Source organism: Ochlerotatus camptorhynchus, unplaced genomic scaffold (genome assembly GCF_037179485.1).
Source record: "Ochlerotatus camptorhynchus isolate MF236.1 unplaced genomic scaffold, CSIRO-AGI_Acam_v1.1 ptg000277l, whole genome shotgun sequence".
Taxonomy (NCBI): Eukaryota; Metazoa; Arthropoda; class Insecta; order Diptera; family Culicidae; genus Ochlerotatus; species Ochlerotatus camptorhynchus.
This window is the reverse complement of record NW_027040766.1, coordinates 2,142,670-2,157,688: the sequence shown is the minus strand read 5'-3', so window position 1 is coordinate 2,157,688 and position 15,019 is coordinate 2,142,670. Positions and strand designations below refer to the sequence as shown.

At 41.4% G+C, this 15,019-nt stretch overlaps 1 protein-coding gene across 1 annotated transcript in view; it reads left to right on the top strand.

The window, feature by feature from the left end:
- Positions 1-3,048: 3,048 nt before the first annotated feature.
- LOC135706330 (uncharacterized) overlaps positions 3,049-15,019 on the top strand; it is a 216,890-nt gene continuing 204,919 nt past the window's right edge. The window contains exon 1 of the mRNA XM_065227945.1: positions 3,049-3,435. The gene's annotated coding sequence lies outside the window, so the exon portion shown is untranslated. The remainder of the gene's footprint in view (positions 3,436-15,019) is intronic.

The window sequence follows — 15,019 nt, the reverse complement described above, 5'->3', positions numbered from 1 at the left end:
TCAAGATGGCGCTGGATATCGATTTTTGGTAACGAGACGTCATCCCGATTCCAAAAATATACATATTGAAGGGTATTTGGCAGTATTTCCCACTTTTTTCTGAAATAGGAAATACCAATATTGAAGGAAATTAACATTATTTCCGGCCTTGATTTAAATCTAACCTCCGTTTTAGAATGGATGGTTTCTTGTCGTGATCCTCCTTTTTAAACAACCTATATAGACTTTGTCTCAGAGAACAGAATGAGTGACATATGACTAGAATAGATAGTCGCGACTGGATGGATTCTTGATTTTGTCGTGGTGATCTTGTCGTGCGACAAGAAATTGTTGTTTGACGAGAATTTTCCAGGACGACCATTATTACGACAAAATTATCATTTATACAGTGCATGAACTGACATTACGCTGCTTTTATTGCATTTGTTTATTTTTGTGACGCTAAAAATTACATGAGATATTCGACATGATTGAAGTGAATCCTCTTGGATGTAATATTAAAATTTATTCGCCACGCAGAATAGGCCTAATTACATCCTCTGCCTATGTTTCATACACAGCAAAAAAATAATTTTGATATCACATCAAAGTGGATGCACTACAATCATGTCGAAAATTTCATGTAATTTTTATGACCACATAAATAAACAAATGCAGTAAAAGCAGCGTAATGTCAGTTCATGCATTGTATTAATGATAATTTTGTCCTTTTTAGCAAGTAATATTACACCATATTTTCGACATGATTGTAGTGCATCCACTTTGACGTGATATCAAAATTATTTTTTTGCTGTGTATGAAACATAGGCAGAGGATGTAATTAGGCCTATTCTGCGTGGCGACTCACTATCACTAGTGAAGTGACAATTGTCATCTCGGGTGAAGTGACTCTCCATTCGGTTTGCTCGGAGACAATTCTCACCACACCTCACACGCCGCACAGATTTGCCTTCACAGCAAAAAAAAAATGTAATATCGATCAATGTAATTCAAGCTGATGTATAAAATAATGATGTAATAGCAAAAATCAGATACAATATTACATCAATGGATGTAATTTTGTTCGCAAAATCGATGTACATCGTACAACGTTACATTACACAACCAATGGATTGACCTGGTTGCAGCAGTTTGTATGTAATATTCAACAACTTTTTTTTTCTGTGTACATAAACCCAACCTTACATCTGATGTAAGCGATATTTGTGGTGCGTGTATGATTCTACCACACACTTCCCAAGCCATTTTGCAACATCTTTTCGAAATTTGGAGCATCAAACCGAACGTGATATAAATATACGAAGAATAGTTCCCAGCATGGCTTGAATTCAACCGGCTTCAGCGGTTCCACCTCGAATGCAAACCGTTGGTCTGCGCTTTCAACATGCACCCTTCTACGACAAGCTCCCAGAATGGAAACGTTCGCCCCATCGCGAGAATGCACACATCACATGTGCCTGCTTCCACACGAACACGGACCCCCCACCGGAAAAAAAGCTCCGATTGTGCCAAAAGCTTCCACCGTCGTGCTTGTGTTGGTACTTTATTTTCCACTCTGTTGCTTCTGCCGTAGTAAAACATTCATTCCTCCTCGTGTGGGAGAGAGCGGTCACCCACCGCTTTCTCTCCCTCTCGCGCTATGCTGGTGAAGCAGCTCTTGTACCAGGCAGGACCTTTTATGCTGCTACTGCAGACTGTAAACGCTGCTGCTGCCGTTGCTGGTGCTGCTGCCGAATGTGGCTGCTAGTCAGCCTTTCCCGTGTCGGAACCAGCGCCAGCGGAACCAGTTTGTTGCTGACGTTTGCCAAGGAAAAGTGTGTTTGGTTCGTCTTGATCAACTGTGCTGTATACGGTGGGATCGATACAGCTTGATGGGAGAAATTTTGGAGCAACTCTAAACACATTTGATGAACGTGACACCTCGTGCCCCATCCACAGAAGATGAACTTATGATTCTGGGAATCCGGAGTCGTGGTTAAGTGAAAAGTGACGCCAACGCTGGAAGCGTTCCAGGGAGTTATTTCCGATGAAAAGTTGTGGATTATCATTTTTCCGGAACACTTTGGATTATATTGTTCTGGTAGGGGCTGCGTGGGATATTATTTTTGAAGGAAGATTAATTAAAGAAAAGTGATAATTGTGGAAGAAAAATAATAACAAAATAGCTTGAAAGGTTTCATTCAACTTCCGAATCGAAGTGGTGATCTGTAGCTAGTTCAAGTTCAAAATTTATTAAGTAATAAGACTGTGTTGAAAAAAAGAAAAGAAAAAATCTGTGCTGCTAAAGTGAATCGCTGGATAGTTATGATGGAAAGTTTTTAAAATAATAAAGGGAACGTTGAAACGTAAGCGGTGGAAAATACTTCAAACGTAAATAATTTGGACTGAAAAGTTTGCGAAAAGTAAATCATAATGTTAATGAACCGCGGAGAAAATGTTTCTCACAGCTTACGAAGGCAAAACAGTTTAATACCGCAGGATTACACCGACCGTAAATCAGATGCGGCGTGAATGTGGTGAGTCATCGGGGGTGGGTAGTAATTTTCTAGAAAACGTAAATTTACATCAGATGGCAAGAATATTACTGCTTTGCTTGGCCTGCTCAATCCAAAATTATGTTAAATCTCGCTTAAGCTAGCATATGGTACTATTTTTAGATTTGAACCCCATTGACTTTGGCGCAATCCCAATCAGATAACTTTATAAAACTCACAGACTTGGCAGTAATATTCGTACAATCTTGTTGCCGCAATGCAAAAACCACAGGACTGAGCCACCATCAAGGTGAGTGCCAAACCATCAAGAGGTAATCGGGCACAGGTGCCAGCCAATTATCCTGGCTGTGTGACTCCGTAAGCGATTTAACATCGAAACGAAGCAGCCAAAGTGCTGAGGATTCGAAGAATCGCTCCAAAGATCAACACATCAGTGTCATAGTGCTGTGTTTCTGGAATTGAAACACCTCTTATCCGTTTTTCTCAGAAGTTTTAAGGTTAAATGAGTTGAAAACAGTACAGATGATTTATGCGGTGTGCGTAATTGAGTGCGTGCGAAAAGGTTTCTGGATTTAATTTGCAGTGAAGGTGAAGAAAGGTGTACCGAAGAAAAAGTGATTTCATTCGTTTCTGCCTCTTGCTTTTTAATCGACGGAAGAAACGAAAAGTGCTGATTGGCACTAGACGAAATAAGAAAGAAAAGTAAGCGATAATTCAATTCGCTCAAGACACGGTGTCTAAGGTGAAGCATCTTGAGGATTCCCCGATATCGGATGATGGATTCTTCGGAAGTGGTGAAGACGTGTGAATAATACAAAGAAGGATAGGTTTCACAGTAGCTTGATTCCTTAGCGGTTGCGGTTTGCAATTTGTCGCCTGTGGTGACAATATTTCCTTCCCTCTTTCTCCCGACCATCGGATGAGTATAGGCGTTTAAATGGTGAGTAAATGCTGACGATGGTGTCAAAATGATTTACAATGAAATCCACTTAATTAAATAACCCACGTAACCAGCAGACATTCTGATTTACATAAACGCTCTGTCGCTCTATAGAACTGTTATAGGGCATATAGATAATTTATAAACCTTATATTAGTCGTACACTATCTCTAAATCGTTACAAAATGAATTAACCGGTACGAGACCTCCAACCATACTAGATAACTGATCATATAGCATTAAAATTTCATGATCATAAGCTATCGCAAAGGTTCACCAAAAAAGGAAGTCGTTGATCTTAAACATCAAAAACAGCACATTTTACTGGTCGACTTAATATGAAAGCAGTTCACATGCTAGGTTACCTAACCTCATTATCGCCCAAGGTGTTTCACAATTGAAAAATATCAATGAGTGTTAGTATAAATGATAAGTGCAGCGTATCTCAATCTGTGGGTGTTGACCCGGAGTCTTTAGATGGATCGCAAGAGTTCAGACAACTTTTGTATGTAATGCTAAGTTTCAAATTTTTAATTAGTTTTTAAAAGTCGATATACGTCGAATATTAAAAAAAAAATGACTAATCCACCTAGTGACCTCGTAAAAAATCATAAAGTTTGCATCATGGCAGATTTCGACCACTATCTCAAATGTGTACAGAACATGCCCATTTGTGGCAAATATGCTCTAAAAATAAATGTTTCTTTTGTAGATGAGGATTGAAAAATGCACCAAGTCAAAATTGCACTATCATAAGTATACACACCCAACCGGGGGATGTAAGATTCGCTTACAATTATGTGGGATTCATCATCAGATGACGTTAGTGGAGACCGCATGAACCGAGGATGAGATATGCCGAGCTGCGGTCCAATGCAAGAAAATGGAGAAACAAAATGTGGAGTGTACTAGTGAGTGAAATTAATCATGTCGAAAAAAAGGTTGAATACTGGGGGACTCGTACCACGACCGTGACAATTAGAAGACCTGCGCTTTCTCCACTGCTCTCTCCATGCTTCGAGAAATGCATAGGCTAAAATCAAAGAAGAAGCGCTCATTCCCTCAAATCTATACTTCGTTTGCTTTTTTCTGCTGGAGAGAATCAAGGCAAGTGTGTGCATCGTTCTACCATGTTATACATAAAAATCAAAGCAAATAGTTGCTTGTGTAGGCGAAAGCATAGACATAACAGAGTATGATAGGAAACGGAAGTAACATTAATTGTAATAAATTTTTGGTTTGCGTGCAGTTACCTGTGTCTGTGCGTCTGTGTCAATTCGCGCTCAGCTGTTGGCAGCAACAGTTGTACCCCTTCGGTGTCAATCGAGGTGTTGATACAAGCTATTGCTTCAATGCGCTTTGTTCATTTCCTGCAGCTGGATCGCATTTTCCTTGCTGTTGGCAGCAACTATTTGATTGACCTGTGACTCACCTAAAGTGATAACAGCCTACTAAGAAAACTTACCGTGAACAAGGCGTGAGTGGTTAGTGTAGGCATAGTATTCTCGTCAGGAGCGTCACGCAAATATTTGATGTGTTTGTTTGTTAACAGTTATTTCCTGCTTGCTTCTTTCCAATCTAAAGGATTTTAAAACTGTTAACTTTTGAAAATTATATCATCTCTATAGAATTAACCTTACATTTCTGAGCTAACAAAGTTAAAAATAAACTGTGATAATCATTGTCTTGATGACATTTTACGAAAACTGATATCTCACTTTCAGTGAGTCTGAGGACTTTGATATCTTCGACAACATTTCTTAGAACTTTTAAATGCTCAACTTTACTAAAGAAACTATCCTTGTAAGACTTAGTTTACCTACCAATCAGGCTAAGGCCTTGTTGTCCTTTGCTGTCCGAAGAAGTCGTTTCCACTCTACTCGATCCATGGCCACAGTTCGCCAGCCTCGTAGTCTGCGAAGGGTCTGCAGGTCACCTTCTACTTGGTCGATCCACCTTGCCCGCTGCGCGCCTCTTCTTCTTGTTCCTGTTGGGTCGCTTTCTAGAACCATTTTCACTGGGTCGTCGTTTGACATTTTTACGACGTGCCCAGCCCACCGTAGTCGCCCAATTTCTGCAATGTGGACGGTGGATGGTTCTCCCAGCAGCTGGTGCAATTCGTGGTTCATTCGCCTCCTCCACGTTCCGTCATCCATCTGCACTCCACCGTAGATGGTACGCAACACCTTCCGTTCGAAAACACCAAGGTCGCGTTGGTCCTCCACGAGCATAGTCCAGGTCTCGTGGCCGTAGATGACCACCGGTCTAATCAGCGTCTTGTAGACAGTCAACTTCGTGCGGCGGCGAATTTTATTCGACCGGAGCATCCTCCGGAGTCCAAAGTAGGTACGATTCCCAGACATAATGCGTCTTTGAATTTCTCTGCTGGTATCATTTTTTTTGGCCCAAATACACGAACTCATCGACCACTTAGATTTCTTCACCGTCAATCTGAACACAGGGTGGGAGGCTAACATTGTCTTCCCTAGAACCTCTTCCTTTAATGTATTTTGTCTTTGATGCGTTGATGGCAATTCCAATCCGCCTAGCTTCAGCCTTTAGTCTGATGTACGTTTCCGCCATCGTCTCGTGAAGGCCAAGAAGCTAGATGGACTTCTTGAAGATCGTGCCACTCGTGTCTATCCCAATTCTTCTGATCACACCTTCTAACGCGATGTTGAATAGCAGACACGAAAGTCCATCACCTTGCCGTAACCCCCTTCGAGATTCAAAGGGACTCGAGAGTGTCCCCGATACTCGAACAACGCACAACACTCGATCCATCGTCGCCTTGACCAATCGCGTCATAATCTGCCATAGCTGATCTCGATCGATTGTGTCGTATGCGGATTTGAAATCGATGAACAAATGATGTGTGGGCACGTTGTATTCGCGGCATTTCTGCAGAACCTGCCGAATCGTGAAAATTTGGTCAGTGGTAGCGCGGGCACCCATGAATCCCGCCTAGTATTGACCCACGAACTCTCTTGCAAATGGTGACAGGCGGCGGCATAGAATTTGGGAGAGTACCTTGTAGGCGGCACTTAGCAGTGTGATCAGTTGCAGTTGCAGCAATCCAACATGTCGCCCTTTTTGTAGATTGGGCATACGACACCTTCCATGCACTCCTCCGGTAATATCTCCTCCTTCCAAATCTTGGCAATTACCCAGTGCAGCGCTCTAGCCAGTGCTTCACCACCGTATTTTAAAAGCTCACTTGGTAGTTGATCTACACCAGTTGCTTTGTTGTTCTTCAGCCGACCGATCTCCTCCTCAACTTCTTGAAGATCAGGGGCCGTAGCATGTCGTCTTCTGCGCGTGCTCCAAGGTCTGTTGCCGTGCCACCTTCGTTTTCTGCTGCTTCACCGTTGAGGTGCTCGTCATAGTACTGCTTCCACCTCTCAATCACCTCACACTCTTTCGTGAGAAGGTTACCGTCCAAGTCCTTGCACATATCGGCTTGCGGCAGAACGGATGTCCCTCCAGCCATCTTCAAGAGAAGCTGCGCCAAGCTGCTCTTCCGTGGGTAGTGTAAGACGCTCCGTTTGAAATATAAATTCGAGGCCTCCCTGTGCGGCAATAATACGACCTAATCAGAATCCATGCTTTATGCACTGTCTAATCATCAAATGTAGTTTCTATTACAATCGCATCTTAAACGAAAAAACATACTAATTTATTGTTGCCCTACATCAACAGGCTGGCTGTAGCCCAAATGATGTTAATAATACTAATCATAATAATAATAATAGTAAAATTACATGTCAAATAATCACAGAAAGAAAAAGAAAGCAACATGGTCAGAATGTAAAATACATAAATGGAAATACACTAATTTTCTCTGTCAGTCACTGCGGCCGGCGAAAACAGATGAGAATCTCCGACGAAGCGCATCACGTGTGAGGTGAAAGTCGAATACAGATGCGACTCCATTGAACACACGCTGTAGTCCGCAAATCGCACCATATGCCCCGTAGTTCGTGCGACGCAGTGGCAGTCTCAGCATGAGGTTGTTACGGAGTGGTCGGGGTTGCACGTTTAGGTCAATTTGCCTCAGGATAGCCTCACAATCTATTCGTCCCTGTAGAGTGTCGGCGATAATCAAAGCTCTGCTGGTGTCCCTTCTAATCCGGAGAGGTTCAAGGTTTATCAGTTGGCAGCGACTCTCGTAGCTGGGCAGCCGAAGCGGATCTCTCCAGGGCAGTCTACGAAGCGCAAAACAAAGAAAGCGACGTTGAACAGATTCGATTCTCTCGGCACCATTGTTGTAATTCGGATTCCAAACCGCAGAACAATACTCAAGCGTCGATCGTACGAGGGAGCAGTAAAGAGATTTTAAGCAGTAGACATCGGTGAAATTCTTAGCTATCCTGAAGATGAATCATAAAGTCCTAGACGACTTATCGATGACATAAGAAATGTGTTGCCTGAATGTTAGCTGTGAATCCAAAACCACACCCAGGTCTTTCACCTGATTCAGGCGTTCGAGTGTCGTTCCAAGAAGCTCATAGCTGAATACAATCGGTTGCTTTTTTCGTGAGAACGTTATGGCAGAGCACTTTGCTGGGTTCACTACCATTCGATTTAAAGTACACCAACTGGCGAAGACATTAAGCTGATGTTGAAGATTGTGGCAGTCAGCGATCGAGCAAATTCGTAAAAATATTTTGAGGACGTCTGCATATGATAATCGAGTTCCTTCGATAATCAGATTTACGTCGTTGAAGTAGAGTAGAAAAGCAACGGTCCCAGATGGCTTCCCTGCGGTATACCTGATGTGGCAAAGAAGCTAGCTGATTTGCAATCTCCTATAGCAACCATAAGTTGGCGACCAGTAAGATACGAACGGAACCAACTCAAGAGATTACCGCTCACTCCAAACCTGTCGAGTTTAGCAATCGCAATGTCATGATTTAACTTATCGAATGCCGCGGATAGATCGGTATATATAAAGCTGGATCCTTTAATCTAAACAACTTTGTCGAAGACTGCAAATCTGTAGGATACAACCCACGGCGCTAGAGGTTTTGGCCACGCTGCAAAAATCGTTGCTTCACTGTGCGCTCCTATTAATTTCAATGAACTGTTACTTTTCAGGATGTGCATCGACATTTCTGTATTCTTGAGAATGCATGTGTTCAGATTTATAAAAATCGGTCTTTACGGAAATTCAGGGAAGTTAAGACATCACCGTTTGGATTTAGGAAAGTGCGCAAAAAATCAGGGAACGTTGTAGAACTGCAAAGAACTAGAAATGCGTTGAAGTTGTGGAGGTTCAGCTTACTTTGTAGAAGCTGAGTGAATTTCGAACAACGTTAGTGAACTTTGTAGGAGTGCAGAAAATTTCAGTAAATTTCTTAGAATTCCAGCGGAATTTGAAGAAATTTTGTAAACTATGTAGAACTTAATTGAACTTTGTAGAAATATCGTGAAATCAAAGAATTCAAAGCTTCAGGGAACATCGCAAAACTTCAAGGACTTGTTAGAAGGTCATGGAGCTTGGTAGAAACGTTTAAACTCTGAGAGCTTCGTAAAGCTTCATAGAATTTCGTAGACATTCAGGGAACTTTGTAAAGATTAAGGAAAAAATTTAGCAAATTTCGTTTCAGTTAATCGCGTATTCGATATTCGCGATATTCGTTTCAGTTAAAGGTATTTTTTGCAGTTCGTCAGAGATCTCATTTCAATTAACTCAATAAAATTTTGAGAAGTTTTTTTTTTTTAATTTCAGGTAACTTCGTAGATGTTCAGGAACATTTGTAGAAAAAGATAAGGATTTTCTGGAAGATCGGTGAGGTTCATTGGGATTAAAAGTAGTCACGCTTACCACTACACCACCGGCGTCGACTAAAAAATGTTCACTTGTCAGCTAGAGAATCAATAGTCTTCGGAAGTCTTCTTCAATTCAAATATACAGGCAACTCTCTCTACACAGCAAAAAATTAATTTTGATATCACATCAAAGTCGATGCACTTCAATCGTGTCAAAAATATTGTGTTATATTACTTGCCAAAAAGGACAAAATTATCATTCATACAGTGCATGAACTCACATTACAATGCTTTTACTGCATTTGTTTATTTTTGTGACCATAAAAATTACATGAGATTTTCGACATGATTGAAGTGCATGCTCTTGGAAATCTTGAACTTCCTTAAGCGAAAAAATCCGGTAATCCTTTTCTCCGACAAGAGCATGTTTACCGTCGATCCCGTATCACATTGCAGAACCAACCGGTATATTAGTTCTCTTCCGGTAAGAGACGTGGCCGACGAGCACAAGAACGTTATGCTAGCGTTATGGCTTTTGGATTGGTGGCTTCCGGTGGCAAAAAAAATGGACCCGGTGTTCATTCCAGAAGGCGACAGGGTCAACACGGAGGTCTACATCGGGATTTTAAGTAATTATGTTCTTCCGTGTATCAAAGAACAGTACGGTCCGAAGCCAAACGTTGTATTTCAACGTGCCACACCTCGAACCGCACTCAGAAGTGGAACATCTTCCGTTCTGGGCGAAGGATATGTGGTCGCCATCCAGCTCCGATCTTAATTCGCTGGATTACTCAATATGGCGCGTCATGAAGGCCAAGGCCTGTTCTAAACGCCACCCGAGTACAGCAAAATGGATCCAGACTACATTATTAGAACCTGCCGTGCATTCCGGAAGCGTGTGGAGGCCGTAATTGCAGCAAGTGGAAACTCGATCGATGATAACAATGTTTAAGACTCTGAGAAACATCCCCCTTTGCATAAATAAAAAAAACTCGAAAACGAAATTTTTGAGATTCTTTTTAATTTTTACATTGCTCAATGGTGCAAACCAAGGGGCAAGACAGCTCCCACTCATGAGCAATTTCAGAGTTGCTTTTGAGGCACCTCCAGTAACGCAGTGAGCAAGATCACTGTCATTTGCTTGCTCACTTTTCGCATCACAGCAACATATGGAGGTGCGACGCCAAAAAGCTGCTGTCGAGCAAAACAACAACAAAAAATCGGGGGCTTTCAGTCTGCATCTCCAGGCGAGTATGATTGTGATTGTGAACGATACCTAAATTTCCTACGCTTTCCAGCTTCCGGAATTGCCCCTCGAATGGCCTCTGGATTTATTATCAAAACAAGCGTGGGCTGAGGACTAAAATCGACTAGTTTTTCTTGGCTTAATATGGTTTGATCGTAGTGATGGAAACGGCCAGATCTATTCATCACAACTTTCGGATCACTTTTATCAGTCTTCAGAACAGACCGATCTCCCCCTGAACAGTTAAAAATCACGCGATGGAGGCGTTCTCATTGCTATCTCAACGAGACTAATCAGCTACCTAAGTAACTCGCCCATCGGTCTACTGCTCTAAACTGTCGTGGAATTTCCACAAAACATTCTCAGGATAGGCACTGTCTACCTGCCTCCAGACCAAAAAAAAAAAACGATTGCAAGATCATCCGTGACCATGTGGTTCGGCTTGATTTCATCTCGATTGACTCCCCGCTCTACACTACAACCAAATTGGTTTGGAGGGGCGCTACCGCATATGCTGTTGGCTTGCTGTGCTCTTTTGTACGGATTTAACTTACACCGAAACGGACGATTGCTAGATCTTATCCTGCCAAATGATTCCGCATTACTGGGCACTTCTACTTCTTAGCTGCTCTAGCAACTGATCGGTCTAGATGTTAATCATCCCGATCTCTCGTCGGGTCATTCAGGTTACCTACTCCGATTTCAAATAGACCAATCTACCTTGAACGATTCGCTTCATCGACTCTGTCTTTCGTAAATAACTCGGCTACAAAAACGATTCCTGTTATCTTTGTCGAATTAGATGTGTGAGAATTCCCTCCCCATAAAGATGTGGGAGAATTCCCACCCCATAAACTGTCTACGTAGTTAATGAACAGCCCCTAAACGAAGTAAGCTGAGGAGTAAACAGACAGAACAATCGATAAACGTCGATTACATTTTTAGGAACATTGAGTTACTCGCGTGTTACTCGCTGCAAAAAAAGCAACTCAGAATGAAGCTGTCTCACCCCTTGATGCAAACATTATCACGCATACGGGAATATTAAAAAAAAAATTGCTGTGTAATTTGATATTGAAGGGACTATCGGCTACTAGGGAGGATGACGAGTTCGGGAGGTATAATTTGAAAATTTTTATGGGAGAAGTGGTCGAGGTAACCTGGTTTTCCATCAAGTCAGGGATAATTTAGAGTTAGGGGAATATAGAGTTAGGGACAGATCCAGTAAGGGTTCTTTCGAAGATAAAGATTGTACTAGAAAAAAATGCAACACTTTCTTTTGTGTATAACTTTTTATTGCATGGGTAAAAATTGATGAAATTTTGAGTGAAACTAGTTTAGAGTGTAATGTTTATATGTGCAAAATCTCGTCACAATATATGAAGTGGTTATCGAGAGGCTTCCAAGTAAGAAGTGCTTCAACAAACAAATATGGGAGCGGTCGTGGAAAATCCAGGTCAGTCCCACAGATAGATCGCGAAACAGTTTGGAATCGACAATTCGACCTTATCCCATGTGGTAAAATCGTTCAAGGAGACCCAGATGACCCAGCGGCGACCTGGTAGTGGAAGAAAAGCAAAGACGACCGACCCAGTGAACGCAAGGAAGGTGAGGGATTACTTCAAGCGCAATCCGAACCTTTCGATTCGGGACGTGACCACGAAGGTCAATTCTTCCGTCTGGTTTGTCCAGCAAATATATATAGGAAGCAGGCTGGAATTCATGTCTTCAGGTTAAGGAAGGCACCTAACCGAACCGATAAACAGAATACGGTGGCCGAATCCTTCGCCCGGAATCTGTACCACGAGTAGTTGGTACAGCCGAAATGCATCGTAATGGACGACGAGACGTACATTAAAGCGGACGCCAAGCAGATCCCCGGCCTTGAGTATTTTAGCGGCAAGTCCCACCTGGATGTTCCGGAGAAGTTTCGGAAGAAGAATGCCGACAAATTTGCCAAGAAGTACTGAGTGTGGCAGGCGATCTGTGGATGCGGAAAATTCAGCAAGCCGTACATAACGACCAGCACCATCAACGGCCAAATATATAAAGAAGAATGCCTCTAGAAGCGCCTGCTGTCCTTCCTCCGGTCCCACGAAGGGACTCTCTGTTTTGGCCGGCTCTGGCATCATGCCATTACGCGAAACCGGTGATGGAGTGGTACGAAGCCAACGATGTTGTTCATTGAATTTGAGATGGATTCCGGTTCGAAATTACAGGCTGCTATTTTGAACAACTTATCGTCATAAAATTATATTTTTTTGGTTTCAGTCAACAAATGTGGATAGTAAGTTAGATATGTTATGGTATGAGCTTTTACTAGGGTTTTATTTTTTTTTAAATAATAATTATTCTTGAACGCAGTTAAAACTAGAAGATCAGGATGAAATATAATCATTTTTGGTGAATACACACACAGTGAAAAATACTTCCACTGATACTTAAATCAATACAGACATTGACAAAAACATTTACGTTGAGAAAAGACTTATCATGACAATGACATTGACTGACACTGATTCTCAATTTTTTTCAAGAAGATTTTGTGAGCTGTTTTCGAAAGCCCGGTGTTAAATCTGTTACTATAGGCTAATTCATCCGGCATGAAAATGTTGAACAACGAATCCCGATCATTGGAATCCTGTAGGGCTAAAAAAACAACTGATGACACCTTCAGAACCTGTATGACTAATCTAATAATGTTCCATTTGAACAACTTTACAGAAGACACCAAACCTCCAACATGCATGGATAGACCGCTACGATTTTTGTACAACAAAAGTAACATTCTGCTCCAAGTAGTTGAAAATTCAACTGGTTTCTACCAGTAACATCCCACACATGTATGAAAATGGCGTGACTGACAAAGAAATCCGTTGCAAAAGCTATTAATGTTTCCCTGGATTGGTAATACTGGACCTTACTGGCTTATGACAAGCCGAATAGCGCAGCTATTCTAGTAGTATAATCCAATCATTCAAGAATGACCATAAGAAGCTTATGTTCACTACACTGGAGAGATTATATAGCATGACCACAGCTTCATCATTAATCAATGACAGTTTCACTGAACTGTTGACCTTCTGACATTAAGTAAAAATAATCATCAATTTCCTGCCAAATCCACACCCATTGAATTGAGCTCATGCGACGCGGCTCAGGAGTAGCAACAGAGTGTGGGAACATTCTTACATTATCAAGTGTGGCTGATTGTAAAACAAAATCGTAAAAAAAATCACATTGTTACTTTGCAATCAAAACAAGAAAGCCAAAAAACCGGTGAAAAATGAAAACTCCCATAAAAATACCGAACGAGAACCACAATTGTTGACTGCGGCGGGCTTCTGCCTTTTTCCTGTACAGTCAGTACCGTATACCGTGGGCGTCGACTGCTTTGTGCTTCGCGGGGTGGTGAAGGGGTACAAGCAATAAACACTGAGCTGGGCTACACTCCCTGTCTGTTTGTTGTATTGTTTGGGAGCGAGCCAAGAACTCATCAGTAATGCAAATGTGATGCTTTATTCCGAGTCTCAAACGACACAAAACTTTTTCTGCTAGCTCGGAAAAGATATTCTCACGTCACGTGCTCGCGGTTGTGTTCTCTCTTTACCTCTCTGCGATGTTTGTTTGGTTTATTTGAAATGATATTCGGCCGGGGATGGTATTATGGAATATTAATTATTTTCTCTGGCGATTCTCAGAAACTGCGAAAATGTTTTGAGGTGGTTTCTTTTGGTTTGTTTTAAACGTAATTAATAGCATGCGATTATCTATCTGTTTAATTTTGTTTATCAAGAAAATTACATTTTCATTCAATCTTCAGGTAAAACGATCCTCAAGTCGTCTCCAAGGAAGAGTGATAAGAACTCATAAACAACGTTAATGTCCCTTATAATACTCTAATGTAATTATTACATTATTTAATGGTTCTCGGCTCCGTGGAGTCCTTTTGAATATTTGAGCCTAACAAATAAACTATTGAAAAAAGGTAAAGCGGAAAATAGATGTCGAACAAAGCCAAGTGTAAGAATACACTCTCCTCATCTTATTAATATTCTTAAGCAGTATAGTCTTGTATCGTTTCAATTCTTTTTATACGAATTGATTTCCATTTTATGGTGATCCCTGAAGGATATGAATCTTATTATCACTATATTGAGAAGAGGCAAATCATCCTATTGAATTCAGTTCTGTAGCCGACGTAGAAAGAATACATTCAGAGATATCCTATAGTGTCATCGTAAAGGATCTCGAATAAACCCAACCAAAAATGCTATTGCGAAGATGCTGAGGCGAATAATAAACAGGTTATTATTTAGACCTGAACTTACTTGAAGGTAGATTTCGATGTAGGAGGGAACATATGACTTGCAATAAATTTCACCCTTGTATAAATCTGCTGGTCAAAAGTTGACAGATAGAGTTCAGGTGGTCTGAAATGATAGAATTCCTCGGACATTGATGACTTTGCTTTGAATGGATGTTATTTAGATTCGTCTCCGGCCGATTTAGGTGTGAACCAGGTGGTTAGACTAAGTGGAACAAGATCTAGCATCTGTGGGACGC